Source organism: Pleurodeles waltl, chromosome 3_1, assembly GCF_031143425.1.
Source record: "Pleurodeles waltl isolate 20211129_DDA chromosome 3_1, aPleWal1.hap1.20221129, whole genome shotgun sequence".
NCBI lineage: Eukaryota > Metazoa > Chordata > Amphibia > Caudata > Salamandridae > Pleurodeles > Pleurodeles waltl.
The window spans coordinates 1,559,684,160-1,559,696,728 of record NC_090440.1 but is presented as its reverse complement, the minus strand read 5'-3'; the positions used below and the strand labels follow the sequence as shown (position 1 = coordinate 1,559,696,728).

The 12,569-nt window shown below is 52.6% G+C and overlaps 1 long non-coding RNA gene across 4 annotated transcripts in view; it reads left to right on the top strand.

The window, feature by feature from the left end:
* LOC138285347 (uncharacterized) overlaps nt 1-12,569 on the top strand; it is a 261,363-nt gene that overhangs the window by 137,874 nt on the left and 110,920 nt on the right. The window lies entirely within an intron of this gene.

Here is a 12,569-nt window from a genome sequence, read left to right as displayed (position 1 = left end):
GAATTATATTGTAAGACTGAGTATAAAATATATCACAAATCTATAACTTTATATACAAAAATTGTCCAGTCCGATATGTCTATCAGCCATTGTTCGTGGGCCACTGGACGAAAACATATGGGCAAAGCCCACACAGGATACCTGCCTCCAACGGAGAGAACACTGCAGGGGCATCAGATAGGAAAACTACAGGCACCTCAGGGGGAAGGGAAGGGGGGGCACCTCAGCCAGATGAGTCCACGACGCCAGATCCACGAGGGGCCTCCATGGCCACTGTGCCATCCTGGGGAGTGCAAAGCCACAGTCTCTCAAGTCTATACAGTGGGTGGGTTGCCCACTGTGCCATCCTGGGGAGTGCAAAGCCACAGTCTCTCAAGTCTCTACAGTGGGTGGCTTGCCCACTGTGCCATCCTGGGGAGTGCAAAGCCACAGTCTCTCAAGTCTCTACAGTGGGTGGCTTGCCCACTGTGCCATCCTGGGGAGTGCAAAGCCACAGTCTCTCAAGTCTCTACAGTGGGTGGTTTGCCCACTGTGCCATCCTGGGGAGTGCAAAGCCACAGTCTCTCAGGTCTCTACAGTGGGTGGGTTTCCCACTGTGCCATCCTGGGGAGTGCATAGCCACAGTCTCTCAAGTCTCTACAGTGGTTGGTTTGCCCACTGTGCCATCCTGGGGAGTGCAAAGCCACAGTCTCTCAAGTGGATAACAGTCTCCACTGGTACTGAAGGGGGACTAGTGCCCAGAGTGCTTCGTGCAGGCCTGCCCGACACAGATGCGGGCCTGCCCCTTCCGCCAATGGGCCAGCGGTGCTTGAGATGAAGGGCCCAATACAGCGGTGCTCACATGAAGGGCCCAGTTCAGCGGTTCTTGAGACGGCGGTGCCCAGCGGAGCGGTGCTTGAGATGAAGGGCCCAGTTCAGCGGTTCTTGAGACGGCGGTGCCCAGCGGAGCGGTGCTTGAGATGAAGGGCCCAGTACAGCGGTCCTTGAGATGAAGGGCCCAGTTCAGCGGTGCTTGAGACGGCGGTGCCCAGCGGAGCGGTGCTTGAGATGAAGGGCCCAGTTCAGCGGTTCTTGAGACGGCGGTGCCCAGCGGAGCGGTGCTTGAGATGAAGGGCCCAGTTCAGCGGTGCTTGAGATGAAGGGCCCAGTTCAGCGGTGCTTGAAACGGCGGTGCCCAGCGGAGCAGTGCTTGAGATGAAGGGCCCAGTTCAGCGGTGCTTGAGATGAAGGGCCCAGTTCAGCGGTTCTTGAGACGGCGGTGCCCAGCGGAGCGGTGCTTGAGATGAAGGGCCCAGTTCAGCGGTTCTTGAGACGGCGGTGCCCAGCGGAGCGGTGCTTGAGATGAAGGGCCCAGTACAGCGGTGCTTGAGATGAAGGGCCCAGTTCAGCGGTGCTTGAGACGTCGGTGCCCAGCGGAGCGGTGCTTGAGATGAAGGGCCCAGTTCAGCGGTTCTTGAGACGGCGGTGCCCAGCGGAGCGGTGCTTGAGATGAAGGGCCCAGTTCAGCTGTGCTTGAGATGAAGGGCCCAGTTCAGCGGTGCTTGAGACGGCGGTGCCCAGCGGAGCGGTGCTTGAGATGAAGGGCCCAGTTCAGCGGTGCTTGAGATGAAGGGCCCAGTTCAGCGGTGCTTGAGACGGCGGTGCCCAGCGGAGCGGTGCTTGAGATGAAGGGCCCAGTTCAGCGGTGCTTGAGATGATAGGCCCAGTTCAGCGGTGCTTGAGACGGCGGTGCCCAGCGGAGCGGTGCTTGAGATGAAGGGCCCAGTTCAGCGGTGCTTGAGATGAAGGGCCCAGTTCAGCGGTGCTTGAGACGGCGGTGCCCAGCGGAGCGGTGCTTGAGATGAGTGTCCTGGTCAGCGGATCCGGCCCAGGCATGGATGTCACTCGCCACCTGACCTGTGGCTTGAAGGGCCCTCCTGGGCTGCAGTTCTCGGCCTGTGGGTGTCCTCCTGTCCACCTGGGACGTGGCTTGTGGGGCCCTCCTGGGCTGCAGTACCAGGCCTGTGTGTGTCCTCCTGCACACCTGGGATGGGGCTGGTGGGGCCCTCCTGGCCAGCTGGCCTGCTGCCGGACTTGTCGGCGTGCTGCCCTTCCCACCCTTCCCTGCACTCTTGTGGCCCTTTCCCACATTTGGCGGTGTGCCAGGTGGCACCCCACTTCCTGACAGAGCCAATGTAGGGATTTTGGTCCCTGGGGTCTTTGGTCGCTCGCGCCGGGCACTGGCAATCTTAGGATGCTTTTCTGGTGGTGGGCTGGCCGTGCCTTGGCTCCTAGCTGAACTGGATGCCCTTGAGGGTGGGGGACTCCACAGTCCATGGACAACAGTCTTCACAGGTCCCGGTTTTGTGGTGGCTGAGGTGCTGATTGGAGTCTTATGAGATGGAGGGGGTGGGGGAGTTGTTGGAAAGAGGTTAAGGTTGGCAAGGAAAAGCAATTTGGAAAGAGAGGGACGGGTAGGTGTAGTGGGTATGGGAGTGGAGGAAGAGGATGTGGTTGTAGGAGTGTGAAGTCTGGTGTCTTTGGGTGCAGGTGCTTGGGCTGGAGGCTGTCGTGAGGTGGATGGCTGTTGGGTGGGTGGCTGCCTGCGTTTGTGTAGTTTGGAGGAGGGGGTGACAGACACACTTGGAGCGGACACAGGGGACGTGTAAATGGTAGTGGGGGTGGTGACTGCACGTGTGCGGAGTGTTCTGGTGGGTGTGCTGGTGATGGACGTAGTGGCTGAAGATGTTGTGCATGCAAGTGTGAGTGGAGACGTCACAGGGAGGGAGGAGGGAGACGAGGAGGAGGGGGACACAGTGGAGGCAGTGGCTGTTGGTATGTCTGCATGTGGATGTTGCTTGTGTGAATGCTTGTGTGATGTGTGGTGCTTATGTCTGGATGAGCTTCCCTTGGGTGTTGAGGTGTGTGCAGGCTGGTCTGTAGGTGTGTCTGGGATAGGCAGAGGTACAGGGGATTGGGTCTGGGTGGAGGAAGTTGGAGGGGGGAGGCTAGAGACAGGGACAATTGCTGCCGTCAGTGCTGAGGCCAGAGCGTTGAACGATCGCTGATGGGCAGCCTGACCCGAATGAATGCCCTCCAGGTATGCATTACTCTGGTGCACCTCTCTTTGTACACCCTGGATGGCATTCAAAAGAGTAGACTGCCCAACAATGATGGTCCTTAGGAGGTCAATGACCTCCTCACTGAGGGCAGCAGGGGTGACAGGGGCAGGGCCTGAGGTGCCTGGGGCGAAGGAGATGCCCACCTTCCTGGGTGAGCGGGCAGGGGGCAAATGCTGAGGGGCTGCTGGGAGGGCGGTGCTGGTGCGCTGGGTGGCGGCTGTACCTGTTGTTGTGGGGGGCACGGATGTTGCCGCCACCACAAGGGAGCTCCCTTCAGAGGACGAGTCGCTGTCACTGACATCAGCACGAGTCCCCGCTGTGGAGCTCCCCTCGCCCTCCGTCTCACTGGTGAAATCCGAGTCAATTGCATGGCCAGCCATGGCCATGTGAGATGCAGCTCCCTCGTGCTCCGATGCCACTTCTCCTCCGCCTGATGATGCTAATGCACACATGAACAGGAAGACCACAAATAAGGGGGGGAGGAGAAATAAAGACATGTTGAGTGCATGGATTACCGCTACCGTTGGCGGACAAGACAGACACAGAAGCCCCCTGCACTACGCCGCGCACTTGGGGTCCACTACTCAATCCGTGGGACATGGCCTACAGGCCTATGGACGACAACTGCACACATAGATGACACAGGGCCATGGATACCTGTACTTGGCACCCTACAGAGGTGGGGGGCGGGGGCACAGGGCCATGCCTTACGGAGGGGCCTAGCCTACAGAAATTGCCCTGCCTAGGGATACCCACAGCCCTCCTCCTTCACCCAGACACCTCCACTGCGCGCAAAGTCAGCAGAATGTATTTGTACTCACCCCCTTGTGTCTGCTGTGATGTCCTCACGCGCCCATCCAAATCGGGGTAGGCCACTGCCAGGACTTCAGGGGGGTCAATTGACAACTGGCACCCCTCCTACGTTGGGAGGCCATCCCCAGCAGAGCCTCCGCCGTCTTCCTGCTCCCGCGTCGGATGTCCTCCCACCTCTTCCGGCAGTGGGTGCCCCGTCTGTTGTGGACCCCCAGGGTCCGGACGTCCTTGGCGATGGCACGCCAAATCGCGACTTTCTGGTGGGCGCTGACCTATGTGACATGTACAGGGAGAGAAAAATTGTCATCACCTTCTGCATGCTCAATGTGAGTGGCCCCCCATCCCCACCCTTGCCATGTGGCACATGCTCTCATCTGTCGTTTGATGCATGCCTTAATCGCTCCCCTCCCCACCATCTTTCATCCACCCGACTCAACCCAGGCATTGCCCACTAAGCATGGTCCCAGTGTACTTACCTGTTGGTCTGGAGGACCGTAAAGTAGCGCATACTGGGGGAGGACCCCAGCCACAAGTTTCTCCAACTCCTCCGCAGTGAAGGCAGGGGCCCTTTCCCCAGTCGCATGAGCCATTGTCTCTTCCAGACCGAGGTCACAGCAGCACTTGCAGTGTAGGTCCTCTCCTGTTGAAGATCAGGTATCGAGTGATTAAGCAGATAGAAAATGGCGGTCACGCCCGCGGCGGTGCGTACCGCGGCGGTGCGTACCGCGACTGCCGGCGCACATCGTCATTGGCTCCTGAAACCCATAGGGTTCTATGTTAAGCAATGCGGCTTAGCGCCGCGGTCTTCGACCGCCTACCGCCACGATGTGCCACGCAACCTCATTGACCTCACATCCCACTGTCGCACTTCACAGGTCAGGCAGCCGCCATTTCCAGGGCCCACATGGCCTAATTACCAACTGCGTCACACATACCTAGGCCATGCACCAACACTCAAACAAGCCATTCAATGCATTGGGAATCGTGCTATGTGCAAGCTGTGGTTACGTACCTGTGGATTGCTTGACTCTGTTCTCGCTGTTGTCCTTCATAGGCACCGTCCGCTGGGACATGCGAGGAGATGGAGGAATCTTCCCGTGTACAGACCGCTGGTGGACCTGTCGACAATGGAGGAACGACATGTCATACTGACATACAGGTTTGACCGAGCCACTATACAGGAACTGTGTGCCCAGCTGGAGCCAGACCTGATGTCACCCATCCGCCAACCCACAGGGATCCCCCCTCTAGTGCAGGTGCTGTCAGTACTCCATTTCTTAGCAAATGGGTCATTTCAAACAACAGTGGCCATATCATCAGGGATGTCCCAGCCTATGTTTTCCAAGGTGTTGTCCAGAGTGTTGTCTGCCCTGCTGAAACACATGCGGAGCTACATCGTTTTCCCTGAGGTGGGGGATTTGCCTACAGTGAAGGGTGATTTCTATGCCCTTGGACATATCCCCAACATCATAGGTGCCATTGATGGGACACATGTTGCTTTGGTCCCCCCCAGCAGGAGTGAACAGGTGTACAGGAACCGGAAGAGTTATCATTCGATGAATGTACAGATGGTGTGTTTGGCTGACCAGTACATCTCCCATGTTAATGCCAAGTTCCCTGGGTCAGTGCATGACGCCTACATCCTGCGGAATAGCAGCATCCCGTATGTGATGGGTCAACTCCAGAGGCACCGGGTGTGGCTATTAGGGGACTCTGGTTACCCCAACCTGTCCTGGCTACTGACCCCAGTGAGGAATCCCAGGACAAGGGCAGAGGAACGGTACAATGAGGCCCGTGGGCGGACTAGGAGGGTGACCGAGCGAACCTTTGGCCTCCTGAAGGCCAGGTTCAGGTGCCTCCATATGACAGGTGGATCCCTAATGTACTCTCCAAAGAAGGTGTGCCAGATCATCGTGGCCTGCTGTATGCTTCACAACCTGGCTTTGCGCCGCCAGGTGCCTTTTCTGCAGGAGGATGGTCCAGATGGTGGTGTTGTAGCAGCTGTGGAGCCTGTGGAGAGTGAAGAGGAGGAAGCCGAAGAGGACGACATAGAGAACAGGAACACAGTAATACAGCAGTATTTTCAGTGACACACAAGTAAGAGTAGACACCGGCATATTACATTTACTTAAAGACTCCTACCTCTCTACTGTCTGACTTTTTCCCCCAGTGTATGCTAACTGTGTTGTGACTTTCCCTTCCGTTTTCAGAGCTGTGGGCCCCACTGCGTGACATCTGCTTTGTTTCCCCATGGACTACAGCTGTGTGACAGCGGTTTGTTACCATCACAATGTGAATTAACATTTTGGCACGGTCATGTCTAATACATTTGTTCTAAATCACAGCCAGACTCCAGATTGTTTTGTGCAATAAGTGTTTTTATTCAAGTGCTCTAAATTGGATGGGTGGTTGCAAATCAGTGAGGGGTGATGGTGGAGGATTGTCCATGGCAGAGTCCAGACTATCAGTTTCACAGGTGCATTGTCCAAATGCCTGTGGGAAGTGGAGCAGGGGCAGTTTAAGGTTGGACAGGGTGACAATGTGGGACATTGGGTTGACAATCAGGGCGGTATCCTTTGCTGGTGGGGGTCTTGACATCTTACTCTGTCTTCTTCCTGGATCTCAGGGCCCGCTTGTGGGGTGGTTCTCCTTCTGCAGGGGGTGGGGTTCTGTTGGCCTGTTGGTCTTGTGTCGGGGCCTCCTGTCCACTAGCGCCGGCGGAGGTGGTAGGCAGATCTTGGTGCATGCTAGTGTCAGGGGCCCTTTGAGGTGCCACAGTGTCCCGCAATGTTGTGACTAACTCATTCAGGGCCACTACGATGGTACCCATGGCGGAACTGATGTTTCTTAGTTCCTCCCTGAACCCCATATACTGTTCCTCCTGCAGAAGCTGGATCTCCTGAAACCTGGCCAGGACCGTCGCCATCGTCTCCTGGGAGCGGTGGTATGCTCCCATGATGGAGGAGAGGGCCTCGTGGAGAGTGGGTTCCCTGGGCCTGTCCCCCCCCTGTCGCACAGCAGCCCTCCCAGTTCCCCTGTTTCCCTGGGCCTCTGTCCCCTGGACCGTGTGCCCACTACCACTGCCCCCAGGTCCCTGTTGTTGTTGGGGTGGTGGGTTAGCCTGGGTTCCCTGTAGTGGTGGACACACCGCTGATTGACGTGTCCTGGGGACAGAGGTATGGGCCCGCTGGGTGGGTGCTGTGCTGGTGTTCCCAGAGGGGGGAAGGTCTACTGTGGCCTGTGGCTGTGTGAGGGGAACTGACTGTCCCGTGGTCCCCGATGGACCGGGCTGGTCATCTAGATCCAGGAAGACAGAGCTGCTGTCCTCACTGTGGGCCTCTTCTGGGGGTGGAGGGGACATTTGTGGACCCTCCTGCGTGGTGATGTGGCGTTCGGGTCCTGCAGGGGTATAAAAGCATGGTTATTGCTTCTGTGTGTGTCATAGCGTGCAATGGGTGGGTGCCCGTGTATCCCAGTGCTGGCATTCCTTTGTGGGGGCTGTTGTGACGGTGGTTGGGGGGGGTTTGTATGTGTATGTGCAGTGGGCATGCTTAGGTGATGGGTGTCCATGCTTTGTGGACGCATGCAGGGCTAGGTGTTGGGATGGGTGGGTTGTGATGGTGAGACAGTTGCAAGGAGTAGGATGTGATGGGGATGAGGGTGAGGGTGGGGGTATGAGTTGGCATGCAGGTGGGGTGGGGGGAGAAGTAGTTAAGATTTGCCTTACCAGAGTCCATTCCTCCGCCTACTCCTGCAAGGCCCTCTGGATGCAGGATGTTCAAGACTTGCTCCTCTCATGTTGTAAATTCTGGGGGAGTAGGTGGGGGTCCGCCGCCAGTCTTCTGCACCGTGATGTTGTGCCTGGATACCATGGAACGCATCTTCCCCCGTAGGTCGTTCCACCTCTTCCTGATGTCGTCCCGATTTCTTGGGTGCTGTCCCACAGCGTTGACCCTGTTGACTATTCTGCTCCATAGCTCCATCTTCCTGGCAATGCTGGTGTGCTGCACCTGTGCCCCGAACAGCTGTGGCTCTACTCATACAATTTCCTCCACCATGACCCTGAGTTCATCATCAGAGAACCTGGGGTGTCTTTGCGGTGCCATGGGGTGGTGTGGGTGATGTGTAGGGTGGATTGTGTGGTGCTAAGTGTGGTGATGTGTATTGTTGTGTTGTGTGAAGTGCGTGCAAATATTGCTGGGTGACAGTGAATTGGGCGTCTGGGTGCTCGGATGTCTTTTCTCGGTGCGTGTTCACAAATCTCTAGGAGTGGAGGTTTGTGGGTGATGTGGGTGTGTGTTTTATTTTTAATTGGGTGTGTGGAGTGGTGTGTGTATGTGTCTCAGGTGTGTGTATTTTGAATTGTCCAATGTGGTTGTATTTTGTAAGTGTGTGTGTATTTTGAGCGCGGCGGTGTGTACCGCCAATGGAATACCGCAGTTGAAAGACCGCCGCGTGGATTCGTGTGTCGTGATAGTGTGGGCGTATTTCTGTTGGCGTGACGGTGGAGGTTTGGTAATCGCCAGTTTCTCTGCCCTTTGGTGTGGCGGACTTTTGTGGATGTCTGTATTTTGGCGGTTTGCCTGTTGTGGGTCAGAATGACCGTGGCGGTTTACCGCGGCCGCGGCGGTGTTATGGCGGTCTTCTGAACGGCGGTAAGCGCCTTTTACCGCAGAGGTTGGAATGACCCCCATAATTCTATATTTCATGCATTCATCACCTTTTTTGCCACATAATTTGCAAATTTTGCAAATTTACAACAAAATATTGTTTGCAGCTAAAATAAATAGACATAATGCTGCCAGAGAATGTGACACATAATTTGCAGTTATTGGCACATAACTAAGAAAATCTTCCTGCATAATCTGAGCCTCCATGCCCATATTCCTAGTAACCCAGCCAATGGCAATGGTTTGCAGAGTGGTTTCGGGGCTGCCATAATGATGATGAAATCCATATATCGCAGTGAACTGTGAAATATCGGTTTTTATACTACTGAAGTTTGTGCAATAAAAACACCCATCTATATAATATATAACAGACATGCAGCCGTCCAGAGTGTATTATTCTATTACCACAGTTGAGTATGAGGGAAAGGCCATGACTCACAAGAACTAAGTGAGTAATAATACCCCTCCCCCCAATTTTAAATGACATATTATAATTTGTGCATTGCATGTAAAGTTCATGCCATAGTAGTTTTTCATGTATAATCATTTTAGTAAAAAGTATTTAATCAACATCATAATGCAAGGTGTTACATTTGTGCACATGGTAAAATCACCTAATGCCCACAACAGAAAATGGCCCAAAACACAACATTGATGCAGTGCATTTTTTCACAGAAAACAAGACCCTTTTTTACAAAAGTGTGCAGCTTGAGATTTGGACACTAGCTCAGCCGATACCTATGGAAACCTGTTCATTTTTTTAAACCAGCCACCTAGGGATATCCATGATGGCTGACTTGCGTGGCTTACACCCTGTTTTGTGACCCAGAATCCCTAGCAAACCTCAAACATTGACTAAAAAAGTACAATTGCATTACATTTCTGTGATGGGAAGGTCTGGAATCTGTGGGGAGCACAAATATCCTTCCACCTGGCATTCCTCGAAAATGCAACATGGGTGCAGCAAATTTTTCCACCGAAAACTGACCCTTTCTTCCAATGTGAGTAGTTGAGATTTAGGACCCTAGCTCAGCTGGCACCTAGGGAAATCTAGCCAACCTGTACAATTTTGAAAACTAGACACCTAGGGATATCCAAAGTGGGCTGATTTGTGTGGCTCACACCAAGTTGTTTGACCAAGAATCCTTTGCAAACATCAAACTTTGACTAAAACAAAATTGCTCACATTTCTGTGATGGCAAGTTCTTGAATCAGTCGCAAGCCACATAATTCCTTCCTCCGAGTGTTCCCCCACGTCTCACGATAAAAAATGGTACCTCACTTCTGTGGGTAGGCCTAGTGCCTGAGACAGGAAACGACCCAAAGCGTAACACGGACACAGCACATTTTTCCACTGAAAACTGGCATCTTTTTCCCAATGTGGTTAGCTTGAGATTTTGGTCTCTGGCACAATCAGCACCTAAGGAAACCTGCTATTTTTTAAACATTTTTGAAAACTCGACACCTAGTGGTATCTCAAGTGGGCTGACTTGCATGACTCACACCACATTTTTGACCCGGAATCCCTTGCAAACCTCAAACTTTGACTAAAAACATTTCTGTGATGGAAAGTTCTGAAATCTGCAGGGAGCCACAAATGTCTTTCCAGCTGGGAGTCCCCCAGGTACCTCACTTGTGTGGGTAAACCTAGTGCCCATGACAGAAAATGGTCCTAAGCGCAAAATGAACTCAGTGCATTTTCCCAGTGAAAACAAACCCTTTTTTCCAAAGTGTGTGACTCGAGCTTTCAGAAACTAGCACAGTCCGCACCTAGGAAAAATGAGCCTACCTGTACATTTTTGAAAACTAGACACCTAGGGGTATCAAACGGAGCTGACTTACATGGTTGACACCACATTTTGTGACCCAGAATCCCTTAGAAAGATCAAACCTTGACTAAAAAACACATACTTACATTTCTGTGATGTAAAAGTTCTGGAATCTACAGGTAGTCATAACTTTTCTACCAGCAGAATGTTCCTTGAAGTCTCCCAATTAAATTGGTAAGTCACAGTGCAATGCAAAATGGACTCACAGCATTTTTCCACCAAAACCTGACCCTTTTTTCCCAATGTGTGTAGCTTGAGATTTTGGAATCTACCTCATCTGGCACCTAGGGAAACCAAGTCAACCTGTACAATTTTGAAATCTAGACACCAAGGGATATCCAAAGTGGGCTGATCTGTGTGGCTCACACCACGCTGTTAGGCCCAAAATCACTTCCAAACATCAAACTTTGACTAAAATAACCAATTTCTCTCACATTTCTGTGATGGAAAGTTCTAGAATCTGTTCAAAGCCACAAACTTCCTTCCACCTAACATACCCCCATGTCTCCCAATAAAAATGTAGCTCACTTGTGTGGGCAGGCCTGGTGCCTGCAAAGGAAACGGCCCAAAATGCAACATGGACTCAGCGCATTTTTCCTCCGAAAACTGACCCTTTCTTTACAAAGTGGGTAGCTCAAGATTTTGGACCCCAGCTCAATCTTGGGAAATCTAGCCAACCTGTACATTTTTTAAAACTAGACACCTAGGGCCAATGTATGAAAAGTTTTTGCACTCGCAAACGGTGCGAATCGCAAAAATTGGCCGTTTGCGAGTGCAAAAACGTAGTCTGCGATGCATGAAAGGCATTCGCAGATCAAAAATAAGAAATCGCAATTTTTGATTTTTTGCGTTTCGAGGTGGTTTTGCGAGTCGCATTTTGCATTAAAATTTTGCAAATTGCGATTTTTCTCCGAATGGCATTTTGCACATGCAAAATACCTTAACTGAAACCAGGTGGTAACCAGGTGCAACCTATATAAAGAGGCCCAGAATGCCTCAGATTCTTTTCCACAATGGCTGCACTCTACGTCATGGCGAGGAGGATGAGGATCATGGAAGGTTTGAGGAGAGGGAGGAGGAGACTGGAGCGCATTTTCAGAGTGCGCATTACACTTTTTGACTTGACAGAGGAGGAAATATATGAGAGGTAGAGGTTGAACTCATCCATGATACTTGACCTGATAGCTGAGCTACAACCCATACTGCAGCGCAGAACACTAAGGAGTCAAAGCACACCCACCCATGTGCAGGTATTATGCTCCCTAAACCTACTCGCCTCAGGGAGCTATCAAGGGGTCATAGCAGCAGCTAGAGGGGTTTCACAGAGTACCCTCTCCAGATTTTTCACTTTTCTACTCAACGCCATGCTGAGCAAACTATAACAGTACATCAGATTCCCCCACACCCCACAGGAAATACAGCAGACAAAAATAGAGTTTTACCAGATAGCATAGTTCCCCCACGTCCTAGGTGCCATAGATGGCACACATGTGGCAATATGTCCACCATCAGCCACAGAGTATGTGTACTGAAACCGTAAATACCAACATTCCATGAATATTCAGGCGATATGCAATGCCTCCTATATCATAACTGATCTCGTGGCCAGGTACCGAGGGAGCACACATGATTTGTACATCTTTCGCCACAGCGGCATTCACACAAGACTGCTAGCTGGGGAGTTTGGTGAAGGATATCTACTAGGGATTGTCCCTCTGTACACTGGCGCATTGATGCCGTTGTGACGTCAGATGGCTCACTTACTCATTAGACCCTCTGTTCCTTCCAGGAGACAGTGCATACGCAGTGCACACCTACATGATGACGCCCTACCTCAATCCTACAACACCAGCTGAACGGAGATACAATGCAGCACAGAGGGCAACCCGCAACGTGGTGGAGCGCACATTTGGACTGCTGAAGAGTCGCTTCTGGTGCCTCTACAAAAGTGGAGGGGCACTACAGTACAGTCCAGAGACAACATGTAGAATAGTGGCTACTTGTGCAATCTTGCACAATATAGCTACAACCAGGGGCATACCTGTAGAAATCAGTGACACTGAATCAGATGAGTATGACGATCCCATACCACCTCTACAGCCTGCAGACAGGACCAGTGCAGCAGAGGGAAGGCAGAGGCGTGCCGACATCACACA